At 59.0% G+C, this 13770-nt stretch overlaps 1 long non-coding RNA gene across 1 annotated transcript; it reads right to left on the bottom strand.

Moving 5' to 3' along the window:
* Positions 1-2151: 2151 nt before the first annotated feature.
* Positions 2152-7221, bottom strand: LOC143396036 (uncharacterized). The gene is made up of 2 exons (XR_013090933.2): positions 6645-7221; positions 2152-2359 (listed from the first exon to the last, which is right to left on the bottom strand). It is a non-coding gene; the product is annotated as an uncharacterized LOC143396036 (long non-coding RNA).
* Positions 7222-13770: the final 6549 nt, after the last annotated feature.

A 13770-nucleotide genomic window follows, 5' to 3' on the forward strand; every position in this document is an offset into this window, starting at 1 on the left:
CCAGCCTCAGAGATGAGGAACCGGACTGGGCAGCTGTGGGGTTCTGCAGCCAGTGGTGGTGACACTGTCCAAGGTCAGGGAAGCAATGGACTTCAGGGAGGAGAAAGATGAGTGTCTACCCCAGGCACCTGCGCAGAAAGCTCTGCCTGCCCTTCCAGGTGGTCCCCGGCCCACCCCAAGAATCAGAGGAATGTGCGACCCCCACAACTCTTCCCCACCCGGAGCCACAGGAGCCACCTCTGGAAAGCAGGTGTTCTCAGGCCAGGTCCTAACGTTTCAGGGGTCAGAGTGGCGGCTGCCCATCAGAAAGACGTGCAGCAGGTTGGTGGGGGGGCGGAGCCAAAGCCCCATCCCTCGGGTCAAGGGAATTTGCTGGTCAGTAACAGCCCCCAACTCAGGACACGGTGGAAGCTGCCCTCTTCCCAACACGCTGCGGTAGGTCTCTCTGCCAGCCTCGTCCTGGCCACCTCTGGAGTGGCGGCTGGGAGCAGAGTGAGGGGGAGATGCCCCTCTTGCCCAGTCTCCTTCCTGGCCCACCCTGGGGGAACAGCTCTGGGAAGCTCCCTACTCCAGAAGACACCTCAGCCTGGGAGAGCTGCCTGGGCTGGTCCCGGACCAGGGCCCACCGTCTGCCCACTGTCGCGGGGGGCGGAGGAGGAGGCGCCAGCAGGGCTGAGCGCCCCTGAAGTTCTGCGCACAGGAGGCAGCAAAATCAAAGAGGAACAGGCAAGGCCGCCGTGCCACCAACCTAGCCCCGGGACGGCAGCGTCTCCCGGTCTGTAAAAGGGAGATGATTGACGCCCAAGGCCGCTGAGAGGTAGTTAATCAGGACAAAGTCAATCAGAGCATCAGGCAAATTGGCCGAGGTCTTCAGACTGCAGTGTGCTCCACGTCCACCGGGCGGCCAGCACCAAGGAATGCCGACCCTCACTCTCCTCTGCACGCCAGGAGCGTCTACCCGGGAATCCCACCTGCTCCTGGACCCTTCCCCACGCACAGAAGCAGCAGCTGCCCAGGCAACCCGCACCCCGAAAACAGGTCTTAAAAGACAAAGATCCGCTGCCAGCTACAAAGGCGGCTGCCCCCCGCGGGGAAGGGGCAGCCCAGGAGCCCTGCAGGCGCACAAGCCCACCCTCCTGCAGGCGGCCGCCGGCCCAGCGCTTCCTCGGCTTCCGGCTGTTTTCTCCGAAGAGCCCGCGCTGGCCAGAGGGCGTCCTGCTTCCTTTCTGCGAAACCAGGGCCTGGCCGCCAGAGGACCCGGCCCCTTTCTCCGAAGGGGCCAGGCTGGGTCTTGGCACCCCTGCCTGCCTCCCAGGCTGGCCTCAGACCCTGCCTAGGGACGCCTGAGAGGCCAGGGGATGTGGCCTGGGGACGCCCGAGAGGCCAACGGTCGTGACCTGGGACGCTTGAGGGATGGGAGCCCGGTGGCCTAAGGGTCACTCGAGCGGTCAGGGGCTGGGGCCTGGGGACGCCCGGGAGATGGGGAGCCGGTGGCCTAAGGGCCACTGGAGGGGCGAGGGGGCGGGATCTGGGAGCTGAACTCGCCGGGAAACCTAAGCAAAGCCCCGCCCCTCACGAGGCTCCGCCCTGTGCGGCTGCGCAGAAGGCCCCAAGAGAGGGGGGCGAGTGGGACCTCACAACCTGGCCCCAAGAGTCGGCTGCTGATTGGTCCACTGCCCCGCGATGCCAAGGTGGATGCGCAGGCGCTGGGTAGAGGGGCGGAGCCTTACGTATTCTGGGGGCTATAGAATGGAACCAGAAGGGTGCCTCTGTACCTGCTCCCACTTTCCTTTCTTCAGGGGCACTCCACTGACCTCTGAGCCACATCCCAGCCCTATTTTGAATTTTATTTAGAGACACGATCTCACTGAGTTGCTTAGCACCTCAGCATTGCTAAGCTCCTGCCTCAGCCTCCCCAGCCGCTGGGATTGCAGGCGTGCACCCCGGCACCAGGCCCTGCACCCACTTTCATCCAGTACATGAGCTTATTCATTACTTACAATCAAATCCCTTCCATGATAAGTTATAACGTGGGCTACTCACACTGGAGTAATATTCTGCTATTTTTAGTGTGGTTCAAATATTACATGGGCATATTAAAATTTTTAGTATGTTATTTTCTAAATATTACATGGCACACCAAAAATCACGTGTTTTTCAAGATTCAAATATATTTTACTCAGGAGCCTACTTGTAAGCATTTGTCCCTTATGTGACCACACGTCCATGCTGACCTCAGTCCTTCAAAGGGAAGCTCCAGGATAGCAGGCACCCCTCGGGCGCCCAGCAGGGTGCTGAAAGAAGGTGGCTGCGGCAGACTCAGGTCACTCATTTGACACCCATTTCTAATCCATAGAACCTGTGAAAAACGTTAGAGTTTGCAGATGGGATTAAGTTAAGGACCCTGAGATGGAGATCATCTTGAATTCTCCGGGGGCCAATTTCATCATAGTGATGGGGACAGACAGTTGTGAGTGGTGGCAACGCCAGGTTAAGGGAATAATTCTATGAAATAGGCCCACTGTGCTGACACCTGCCTGCTTTCTTTTCCAAGAAGCAATTTACCTGCAGCCCTGCCTGGCTTAAGTGGACAGGCCATGTCACATTCCTCGGCAAACGACCTGTTATCTGCAGGAGAAATGCAGGCCCAAGTAGGGGTGGGAAGAGGAACCCAGGTCACCCTGAAGGGGCAGACCTCTGTGACTCTTTTCACAGACCAGATCCCCAAACTCAGGGAGATAAGGATAATTCCTTCTAACCATAAAATCTCTAAGAATCTGTGGTTAAGAATCCAATTAGAACCGGTCAGCATGGGCCAAAATAACCCCAAACACCTAACCCTAACCCTAAACAGGCGCGTTTCCCTGCTGGACTTTTGGCGCAGATTCAGACGGCTGGCTTACATGCTTGGAGACGCCTCCCTCAAAAGGGCTCGGCTACCACTTCCCTGGCAAAAATCCGACAAGGGCCGGACGAGCCTTATAGTCTGATGTCATCTTGCTGTCAGTCCGAAGTCAAGAGGTGGACCTGGGGCTGCAGCTCAGGGGCAGAGCACTTGCCTCAAATGTGTGAGGCACTGGGTTGGATCCTCAGCACCACATAAAAATAAGCAAATAAAATAAAGGCCTTCTGTTCATCTACAACTACAAAAATTTTTTTTAAAAAAGTCAAGAGGTGGACCTGGATGCCCTGGAAACTTCTCTGGGATCCCAAATAAAATGAAGTGCAGGAGAAGCACACTGTCTGTCTCCTCTCTGAGGGGACTGCTCTCTCCCTTGAGAGAAACTATTTCTTTAAGAAACTCAGGCCTAGGACTCTGAGTGACATGTCTGAAATCTTTCTGACTTGGTCACAAGAATCAGGTGTTTCTGGGGTGGGGCGGAGTCTTCACACTGCCTCAGTTTCCTGGAAGTCCCAAGCCCTTCACAATGGGGTCTTCATAGAGGGAGGCCGGAGGGTCCGTCTGAGAGGGGCCGGGAGACACTGAAATACTCTGAAGCTGGAGGCCGCGAGCAGAGGGTGGCCATGCCTCCAGACTGAAGGAGACAGAGCCTCCCTGACCGTCGTGCAGAACCTGCTGCAATTTTGGACCCTAAAGGCTGGGTCCTTTCCCTCTCAGATTGTGGAACCAGGAATGAGGCCCAGCATGACTGGGCAGAGCAGGAGAATTTTATTCCTGGCCAAGAAAAGGAGAAGTGGGAGATAAACTTGCAAATCAGCTTCCCGCCTGTAAGGGTCGGGGGTTTCAGAAGTAAGCAAAAAAAAAAAAAAAAAAAAAAGAAATGGAGAGAGAGGCTTATAAAGGGGAGGAAGCTCATGGATTCCCTGGACCCTAGATGCCACCTCTTTGCGCTCCTACTGTGGACCTCACCAGTCACCATCACGGTACTTGTCCACTGTCAGGGAGATGGGGCAGGGGCCATCTAGCAAGCACAGGAGATCATGGTGACGTCAGACCTAGTCTGGTGGCCTCGCTGTTCCTATCCAGCCAGCTTCAGCCAAGCCCACAGGAAGAGGGACAGAACCCTGTCAAGGATGAGTAGGATCAGGGCAAGGCAGAAATTCAGCAGGTCACCTAGATGTACACACAGTGAGGACATCAAGGCAGGGTAAGAGCAGGAGGATCAGAATCAGAGACTGAGGGAGCCAGGAGCTCAGCGATATGGACACCTCTAGGGGCTGGAAAAAGGGACAAGGACAAGGACAAGGACTCTCCCTTGGAGCTTCCAGGAGGGACAGGCCCTGCCCACCTCTTGGTTTTTAGTCTGGAGAGATCGGTTGGTTATGGGCTCTGACCTCCAGATTGTAAGAGAATAAATTCATGTTATCTGAAGCCACTGAGTTGGTGGGGCTTTGTTACTGCAGCCATAGGACACTCATACAGTACCCAGAAAACATCTGCTGAGTGCCAGAAGGCCCGGGAAGGACACAAAGGCAGCTCTGGACACATGGGTCAGAGCCAAAAAAGTCAGGAGCCTGGCCTCCCATGTGTCATTTGTCATGAGACCCTGGGCCTCTGAAATCGGTCCAGGCCTTCGGTTTCCTGATCTGTAACCTGGGGAGGCTCTGCGGGCCTCACAGAAGATGAGGAGGAAGGAGGCCCCTCAGCTCTGGCCAGACCTCCTCAGCGACCTCCCTGGGACCAGCCCCTCCATGCCAGGGCCTTGTGCATTCGCAGACTCACTGGGTTGTGACTGTCCCCTGTTTCCTGAAAGGAGGCCCAGGGAGGTGAAGTAGCTGCCCCAAGGTTATCCAGCTGTTAAGGGGGAGAGTGTGCGTGGGAATGAAACCCTCAGGGAGAGCCCACCGGCGCCCCCAGCACCCTCTCTGCCCTCAGTTTACCCTCACGGTGCAGCTCTTCCCACTGGGGCCATCGAACCCCCAATCAAGGGATGCGTGCCAAGGCTAAGACGTTTTCTCAGCAGGCAGACACGTGACAACCCAGAAAGGAGGTGAAAGGTCAGGCTCTCAGAGCCCCACCCCGGCCCCAGGCAGAAGTCAGGGATTCCTGGAGGCCGGAACGTCTCACTCACCTGGAACAAGGCCACGCCCTTTAAATCTTCCCTTACCTCTACGAGAGATCTGGGGGTCTTCCCACCCTGGGGCTGCCCCCAGGCTGGTTGTCCCAGCCAGCCCGGTTCTGTGGGAGGCCAGCCACCGGTCAGCCGGAGGAGCAAGAGGACAGGGAGGAGGCGGAGAGGCGGGGCGGGCAGCCAGGGTGGAGGAATCCCCAAACTGGCTAAAAATAGCCAGGGAAATTATTCCAGCACCTTCCCAAAATAGAAGGCAGCCTCCCAGCCCAACAAAAGGCCAGCGCGGGCTGGCAGCAGGAGAGGGGCGGCTGAGGAGAGGTGGCGGCCAGCGGGCCACCCCTCCCCAAGACAACACCCAGGCCCCTCTTTGACCTTCCCCGCACCCTCCTCCCAGCGTTGGGGTGCAGAGGTTGCGCAGAAAGCCTGGCTGGGCTACCCAGCTCCAGAGGAGGTGGGGAACCCCGAAAAGTGGAGCCGCCCCTTCTTCCTAACCCAAGGTCCTGGCCCTGGGCTGCCGACCTGGGAAACCGGAGGGCCCAGGCTCCCCAGGCTAAAAATAGCTCTAGCCTCCTCCCAGGCTATATTTAGTCTGTTAGCCTTGGCGTCCGCAATAAGGCAGCCGGTGGGCACACCCCGCCGGGCAGCTCGGGTGCGGGCACCGCCTCTGGCCACCACAGAGGCCAGAGGTGGGGCGAGACCCACAGTGTGGACAGAACTGGCTTCAGCTCCCGGCTGGCTGGGTGGCACAGGACACCCACAGGCTCTCTCTGTGCCTGGCTGTGCAGAAGAGAGGGTGACAAGCGGGTAGTGGGGGGGTCTGGATTCCAGAGAGCTCTAGAAAAAGGATGCAGCACCTCTGGCCACCACACCCCGCGGAGATGAGACCTGAGCTCCATTCTGTGCCAGGCATGCGCTGGAGGGGTGGCAGTGCCTGGGCCTCAGTTTCCCCGTGAATGAGAAATCACATCGCTCAGCCCGCGGCAGACCCCGTCCTAAACGCTCTGCACGTGTTGTCACTACAAATAAGTTAGTGTCACTTTCATTTTCCCAAGCTCCCTCCCGCGCAGGCCGGCTCCAGTAACGCAAGGGGCTGACGTCACCGCAGCCCGGGTCCAGCCCCCCCGCGCGCCCGACGCAGGCCGGCGCCGCCGTCACGGGCGTTCCTGCGCCAGGGAACCCCGGCCCCCGCGCTGGGGGCCGTGGAAACCCGTGACGCCAGCGCGCGCCGCCGCAGGTCTTCCGGCCCGCGCCCGGGCAGGCGGAGGGCGGGGCGTCCTCGCTCCAGCCGCGTGCGCGTGCGCCGCGCTCTCCCACCCCACGCGTGCACACCCGCGCACCACGCCTGCACCGACGCAGGGGCGTGCCTGGCGTGTGTCGGCCTGCAAGAGCTCGCGGGCTTGCGTGTGCAAGGCCCGGGACCCCCGGGGCACGAGCCCACTGGGACGCACAGCGCAGGGCTGGGAGGAGGAGGGGAAGGGGACCACGCGGCCCACACCCTGCTCTCCCGGCCCCACACTGTCTCCCTGCAGGTGCCCGTGGCCTGTGGGCGTGGGGCCGTCGCGATGACGGGGAGGCTGTTCATGTCTCCCCACCAGTCTGGGAGCTAATTACCGTCAGGACGAGACGGGTTGGCTGGAAAGATGAACAAGTCGCAGTGTCTGCAGCGCGTCTGGGTCTCCAGGCCCCTGCGGCGACGGTTGTCGGTGCCCGGGCTGTGGGGCGGGACGCCGCTCTGGGTGGGGTCCAGGACGACCTTGGTGCTGCCTGTGGGTAGGGGACCTTGGGCTCCCGCGCGGGTCCTAGAGGGACTAGGCGAGGGATGGTGGCCCATTCTGGTGTGCGTGAGCGAGAGACGGACATGTGGCCGGCTAGTCTCCTGATAACTGAAATGGGTCTAATAATAGTACTTACCCCATGGAGTCCCCGAGGACCTGGCAGCCCACGCCCGGAATTATCCACGAGTAATCAGAATTTCGGTCCACAGCAAGACCTGGCGTGGACGCCCATAGCACTTCTATTCCTCCTCACGGAAACGGAGAACTTTCCAAACCTCTGTGCTCAGGTGAGCCCGCAAACCGAGGTCCAGGTTGATGAACGGAATGGAATTCTCTTTAAAAAGTACTGTGACGGGGAACAGAGCGACCTTGAAGACATCTCCTGAGCCAACCAGATCCCAAAGGCCACAGCGTGTGACTCTATTGATACGAAAGTGGACTGGTGGGTGCAGGGCTGGGGGAGGGGACCACGTGACTACTGCCCTTGGGAATGGGGTTTCCTTTTGGGGTAATGGAATGTTCTGGTGTTAGTGGTGAGGCTACACAACCCTGTGACTGTGTTAAAAACTACTGCACTGTACATTTTAAAAGGTGAATTTGTAATGTATGTGAAGTTTACCCTTCTTTTAAAGGATTAAAAAAAGAACTTGATACTTGCAATATCAAGAGTCCCCCCCCCCCATGCATTATGCTGAGTGGAAGGACAGACTCAGAGGCTGCATACAGACTGGGGATGTGACATGTTGGTAGCATGCCTGCCAGCAGGGTTCCTTCCCCAGCTCAGCAGGAAGAGGGAGGGGGAGGACGGCAGAAAAGCAAGACTACTCACTTTGTGATTCTGCTTATATTTCTGGAAAAGGCTGAACTGCAGGTCAGTGGTGGCCAGAGGGTGGGTGCCAGAAGGGACACACTACCAAGGGAAGGGAGGGGACCGCAGGACATAGAAAGCCCTCACATCTTGACTGTGATGGGTCTCCCTGTGGAGTTGGTCAAGGCTCATCAAGTTGTACACTTTAAAGTGTGAACTTGCAATTTGTGAGTTATGCCTTAATAAATCTATCTTTAAAAAAAAAAAAACAAGTGTACGGTGTTTTTAAAAATGCCTGATAACTTAGCAAAAGTGCAAAAACACAAGAGCTCTCCTTATTGTTGCCATTGTTGTGGATGTGCATGTGTGATGTGTGTGTCCAAGCCCCATGAAACTAGGTCCCCAAATTGGGGGCATAAATACCTGGGACGCCCAAAGTCCTGGAGCATCCCTCTCCCGGACACCAATCACCAATACACATTCAGTAAACCACATACCTTCAAACCCACAAGCACAGGAACACACAAGCCCATAAAATGTGCACACACACAATGCACATGAATATAAACACAAATTCACATATATGCGTGCACACAGGCACCTATCAACATGTAAGTACAGACACACAGTAACACACCCCAAACGTAAATATACCCACGTTCATGCAAAAACACGCACGTACACCTGTATGTACACATGCAACACACAGTTGCACAACACACAAACACACATGCCAGCAGGGCAGGGTTTCTGTCTGAAGGAAAGGAACAGCATCTACTGCAGGAAGACCAAATGTGGCTGTGTCCCAGCCTGGGTCTTTGCTGGCGGCTGCCAGAGCATGTCTCTTGGTCTGCCTGTCCAGGTAGGTGTCTCTAGGTTGCCTGGCTCTGTGTCTGTCTCCAAGGCTCAGCAACACCCCTCCTCCCACCCTGCTGGCCCCACCCCCTCCTCCTAGCAGGGTCCCCCACCTTCCTGTCCCCACCCTTGTGGCCGTGGGAACCTGCTGCTGCTGGCTGCAGGGAATGTGGACGAAGCTGGGACATCTGCTTCTCATGATCTGCCTCCTCCCTCCCCAGTTGCACAGGAAGACCCTCCCCTCTCTGGGCCTTAGTTTCTCGCTGTGAAATGGAAGGTTTCTGGGGGTGTCTGGCACCCCTTTCCAAGGGTCCCTGCCCTGCACAGTTGGCCAGCCCTGACTGTATGTTGTCTGGAGCTTTCTACAGGCAACAGTCTAAATCCTAGGAGAATCTGAAATAATGGAAAATATTTACAGAGAGGGGCGTGGGGCTCACCATGCCTGGGAAGCCCTCCCAACACAGGCCTGGACACCCTGTGGCCTCAGGAGGGGAGACCAGGAGAGGGAGAGAAGAGGAGAGATGGTGTGTGCTGACCCGGAGGAGGCGTGCAGACACCTGGCTCTCCTTTCTGCAGGTGAGTGAATTCATGTGAAGCCAGCTGCTTCCTGACCAATGCACCAGGGAACCCACAGGTGTGTGCAGATGTGGTTCATCCCGCCCCTCCCCGCCTGTCCAGGACATCGGTTCCAAGGATCTTTTGGTTTTCCACGGATGTTCGAGTGCCTGGTGCAAAACAGACATTCCGTAGACACTTGCAAATTGACATGTCCATGTATTCACACACTTGTCCACTAGACAAACAGTGACCAACCATGGACTGTTGGGCACTAGAGACTCAGTGAGCAAAGCAGAAAAGTATCTGTTCTGTGGAATGTGTGGGTGGACATGCCCACCCCCATTGTCTGTGTTAATATTCAACATAGAAGTGTGAGCCTGCCAGTATGAGCACACACGCTGGTGTGCAGCGAGCGTTGACACCAGCATGGCTCGTGGGACTGCACATGCGCACACACACACACACACACAAATGTGTGTGCAGAGTTCCATTGTGGCTCTGGTGCAACGGGCATGTGCAGGCCGGGCCTGGCTGTTCCTTGGATACCCGCCCACCAGCCCAGCCCATCTTCGAGAGTGCCCAGGGCCAGGTGGGGTTGGGCGGGCCGGAAACCTCTCCCAGCTGCTGTGCCCAGTTTCAGGGAAGCCAAGGACTGGCACCCTGCCGATGGAGACTGCCTGCCCTTGCACCTGCCCCCTGGGCTTCCTGGAAGGACCCAGAAGCCCAGCCCCCAGCCCTGCTTGCCTGAGTCTACCTCCCACACCCACAAGGAGGAGGGGGTCTTCAGTCCCCCAGTTCCTACACCTCAAAGCCCTTCAAAGTCAGAGCCAGGAGAGATTCTGAATGTGTGTCCCAGGTATTTTTGCCCCAAATTTGGGGGCCAAGTTTCACAGGGCTTGGACACACACATTGCACACATGGGGTAAACTGAGGTACACAGAAAGGCACCTTGGAGGGGGTAATGCCCTGCATCCTTTTCCCCTCCCAAATTGGCACACGCACACTTCCACAGGGTGAGTGGATCTCTGGGCACAGCGGGAGTGTGCAGGCTTGGGGATCCGCAGTAAAGTGCCCCCCCCTCCCGCGCTGTGCATTGAACTTGGCCTCCCATGCATGAAAAGCACAAACCCTATTGCTGAACTGTGCCCCAGCCCCACAATAAGCATTGAACTTAGAAATGTGTGCTGTTGGACTAGGTCAGAATGCAAGTGCGCGTGCATCAAGGGCTTTACCCACGTGAGCCTGCAGAGAGGGGGGAGGCTGTTTGAAAGTACAGGGCGTCTCCCTCAGAGTCATTTCAGAGTCTAATGTCAGGGTCTGGGCACACTAGGTGTTTGCATGCCTGAGGGCATCTGCTCTCTGTAGGAGTTTGTTTACAGGTGGATGCTAGCACACAGTAGGTGTTGCATGAAGTACGTGGGTGTCTGCATCCCATAGGCCTTGCATGCTAGAAAGGGACTGTGCACAGTGGGCCCTGCACGCCTTCAGGGGTCTGCACACAGCGGGCGTTAGTACGCAGGAGAGGCATTGCACACAGTAGGTTCTAGGTGGCGGCCGCAGCACCGTGCAGCTGAGCACGAACCCGGGCTCCGCGCCGCGGGGCCGCGGTCCCCCCCCTCCCCGTGCGCCTGGCCGGGCAGGTCAGGCGGCTCCGCCGGGGCGTTGGGCGGGCGGCGGGGCAGGGAGGCTATTCCGGGCGCTGGCGCCGTGCCCGGGCCCTGCGCGCCAGGCCGCCCGGGGAAGGCGCCGCTCACAAAAGGAGGGTCTGTGCAGACGCCCCGCCTTCGGCCAGGCCGCCCGCCGCCAGGGGCTGGGGGAGGGAGACGCCGCCGGGGCCGCCGCCGGCGCGGACCCCCCCACCCCGCCCCACGGCGGGGCGGCCGCAGACACCGCGCCTGGCGGGCACCGGAGGGAGGCTGGCACAGCTCAGCACGGGAGGGGGTCAGCAGCTGGCGCTGGGGGCTCGGAGCGCACAAGCTGTGTGCCCAGGGCGCGCCAGAGGAAGCGCTGGTGAGAGTCGGGGGGCTCCTAAGGTGGGGAACTTAGGGGACAAGACCCTGCATTTCGCCGACTGGGGATCTCTCTCTCTCGCAACCGCCTCTGTCTCCAATTATCCAGTTTAAGGAAGGGAGAAGCCGGGAGTGCTGCTGGGGAGGGCCTGGGTCACTGCCCGCTCCTCCCCCGGAGTGCCCGGCGAGAGGATGCGGTGGAGGAAGGTGCAGCGAGGTTCCCGCGACAGCGCGCGGTGCCGAGAGCTCTGTGCACGCTCCGGTTTCACCTCGCCGCGTGGGAGAACCATTCGGCTTTTCCTTTATGGATGGGGAAACGGAGTCACGCCTGCTGAGTTGCCGTGGCCAGTCAGTGGGAGGAGGGAGAGTCAAACCCGAAGCTCCACCGCGGGCCCTCCCTGTAAGACCTGAACCCTGCCCTTCCACGCCGCGGAGCCATCCAATAGGCATTCATGGCGCGCCAGCTGTGTGCGCGGTGGCACAGGCACCGCCCCACGTGCCTCACGCCGGTGATCACAGGCTTGCTCCCACGTGTGCACTCATGTCTGGAGTTGGCACACCCAAGTGCACGGGGCTCTTTGCCTCCTGCGGCGCCCCTCACCCCAAAGCCTGGGAACAGCCGCCCCAGGAGGCGGGGGTGGGGTCGGGTGGGGTGGGAACAATGCAGGGAAAGAATAGGGAGGAGGCGAGAGGAAGCCCCCTGCCGCTCCTCCCACAGCTCCGGTGTGGCTGGGACTGCAGCCTCCCAGCATCCCTGGGCAGAGGAGGCAGCCCTCGGCCTCTGTGCCCCTGGGGGTCATTCAGGGTCTCTGGAGGCAATCCTGGTGGGAGTGGGTCCCTGGACAATTGCACAGTTGTTTGTCACAGGTGCAATGTCCCGTCCTGTGGACCTCACCACACTTCGGGTAGGGGTCCCACACTGGTCTATGAGGTCCCTCCTTGCAGATTTCCAAGGCCCCTCTTCCTTCAGATACACCCAGCCACACCCTAACTTGCCTCCCCACCCCAGGGTCAAGCATTGGGGTCAGGACATCTAGCAGAGTGGGCACCCATGGGGGAGAGAGGTTTGGAGAGGAGTGGACAGTAGCTAGGAGCTGAGAAACTGGGAGAGCTCTGGGGCCTCAGGGCCAGGAGGACTCTTGGTGCAGGGTCGTGGAGGGAGGGACCTGGGAGAAGGACAGAGAACTGTGTGGGGATCCCCCAAAGGCTCTCCCAGGCCCTCTGGATCCCCTGCACCCTAGAAAGGGGGAGCTGCGTCCAGCACAGAGGTGGATTCCTGGGACACCAACAACCAGCCAGATTGCAGTGTGCCCAAGGACCTGAGAACCACGGCCCAGGGCCCAGGACGGCTCAGTAGTCAATGCCTGCCTGATGCCCCAGGCCCTGGGTTCCATCCCCAGAACCTCAGAAACAAACACAAACAGGGCTGGTACTCAGCAGCGGCAGAGAGAGTTAAAAAATAAACAAAAAATAATAATAAAAAAAGTTGCAGAGGACGCAGGAGTCCGAGGATGGACCTGGGGGTACAGAGAGATGCCACCATGTCCCCTTGGCCACCCTGGACAAAGCCTGGGTGATTCCCTGCCCCCCAACAGCTCCACTATCCCTCCACCTAGATAGGGCTTTCTCACAGGCAAGATCTCGGGACTCTTCCATGTGGAGTCCCAAGTGGGAGGACCAGGCACCCGAGCAAAAGCTCTCAAACATGGGAGCTAGAGCTGGTGGGTGAAAGTCCCTGGATCCACCCTCCCCCGAACAGCAAGCCCTCTCACCCTGGTGGCAGCCCCAGCAGCGGGTCCACCCACTCTGTTCCCTGCCTCCCTTGGGCGGGGCCTGGGGGGCCTGCATGGCCAGCCCCCTGGAGGTGTTTGAGCAGGGTAGCAGAGGACACCTCTGATCCCTTCAGTGTGCATTGAGCCCCTGCTGTGTGCCAAGGCCTGTGCCATGGCAGGAAGAGGGGTTCCCGCTGGGGGCGCGTGCCAGGTGCTCACTGCGGGTGGACTGCATCCCGCCAGCAGAGTCAGGGCTCTGACACCACGTGACTTCACACAAACTGCGTCTCTGCCACCTTAAGGAAGATGAGATCTTTAGGTGGACCCTAACCCCAGTATGGCTGGTGTTCTCCTAAGAGGGGGAAGTTGGGCTGGGGTGTGGCTCAATGGGTAGTGCTTGCCTGGCATGCGGGAGACCCTGGGGCCCACCCCAGCACTGCCCCCAAATGGAGGGATGTGGACAGTGGACCCTTAGACCATCACATGCAGAGGCAGGTGGGCGTGATGCGCAGGGAGAAGACGGCCACTCACCAGCCAGGTGGCACCTGAGGTCACCAGTGTGGGGGGTCTCCCCACAGAGTCTCCCCACAGCCCTACCTGCCCCTGACCTTGGACTCTGGCTCTGGAACTGAGGGCCACAGGATGCTCACGCAGGGGTGTGGTGGTGTGTGTGTCGGTGTTCATCTGCAGGCCCGAGTTCTGGTGTGCGCTGTGCCCGCGTGTGAGGAGTGTGTAATGAGGCCCCCATGCCGAGAGCCCAGAACACACACACAGCCCTCAGGCTGTGCCTGAGGCCACTTACTGGGGGGGGCAGTCAGAGCTCTCTACCCAATGGGCACCTCCGCCCCTCCTGTGGGTGTCCCCCAGACACGGGCTGGTCAGGAGTGCCCACGCCAGGGCTCACTCCCAGAGGCCCCGTGTGCTCGGTGCTGCTGCACAGGTCCCCTCTCCAGGGACAGA

Source organism: Callospermophilus lateralis, chromosome 1 (genome assembly GCF_048772815.1).
Source record: "Callospermophilus lateralis isolate mCalLat2 chromosome 1, mCalLat2.hap1, whole genome shotgun sequence".
Taxonomy (NCBI): Eukaryota; Metazoa; Chordata; class Mammalia; order Rodentia; family Sciuridae; genus Callospermophilus; species Callospermophilus lateralis.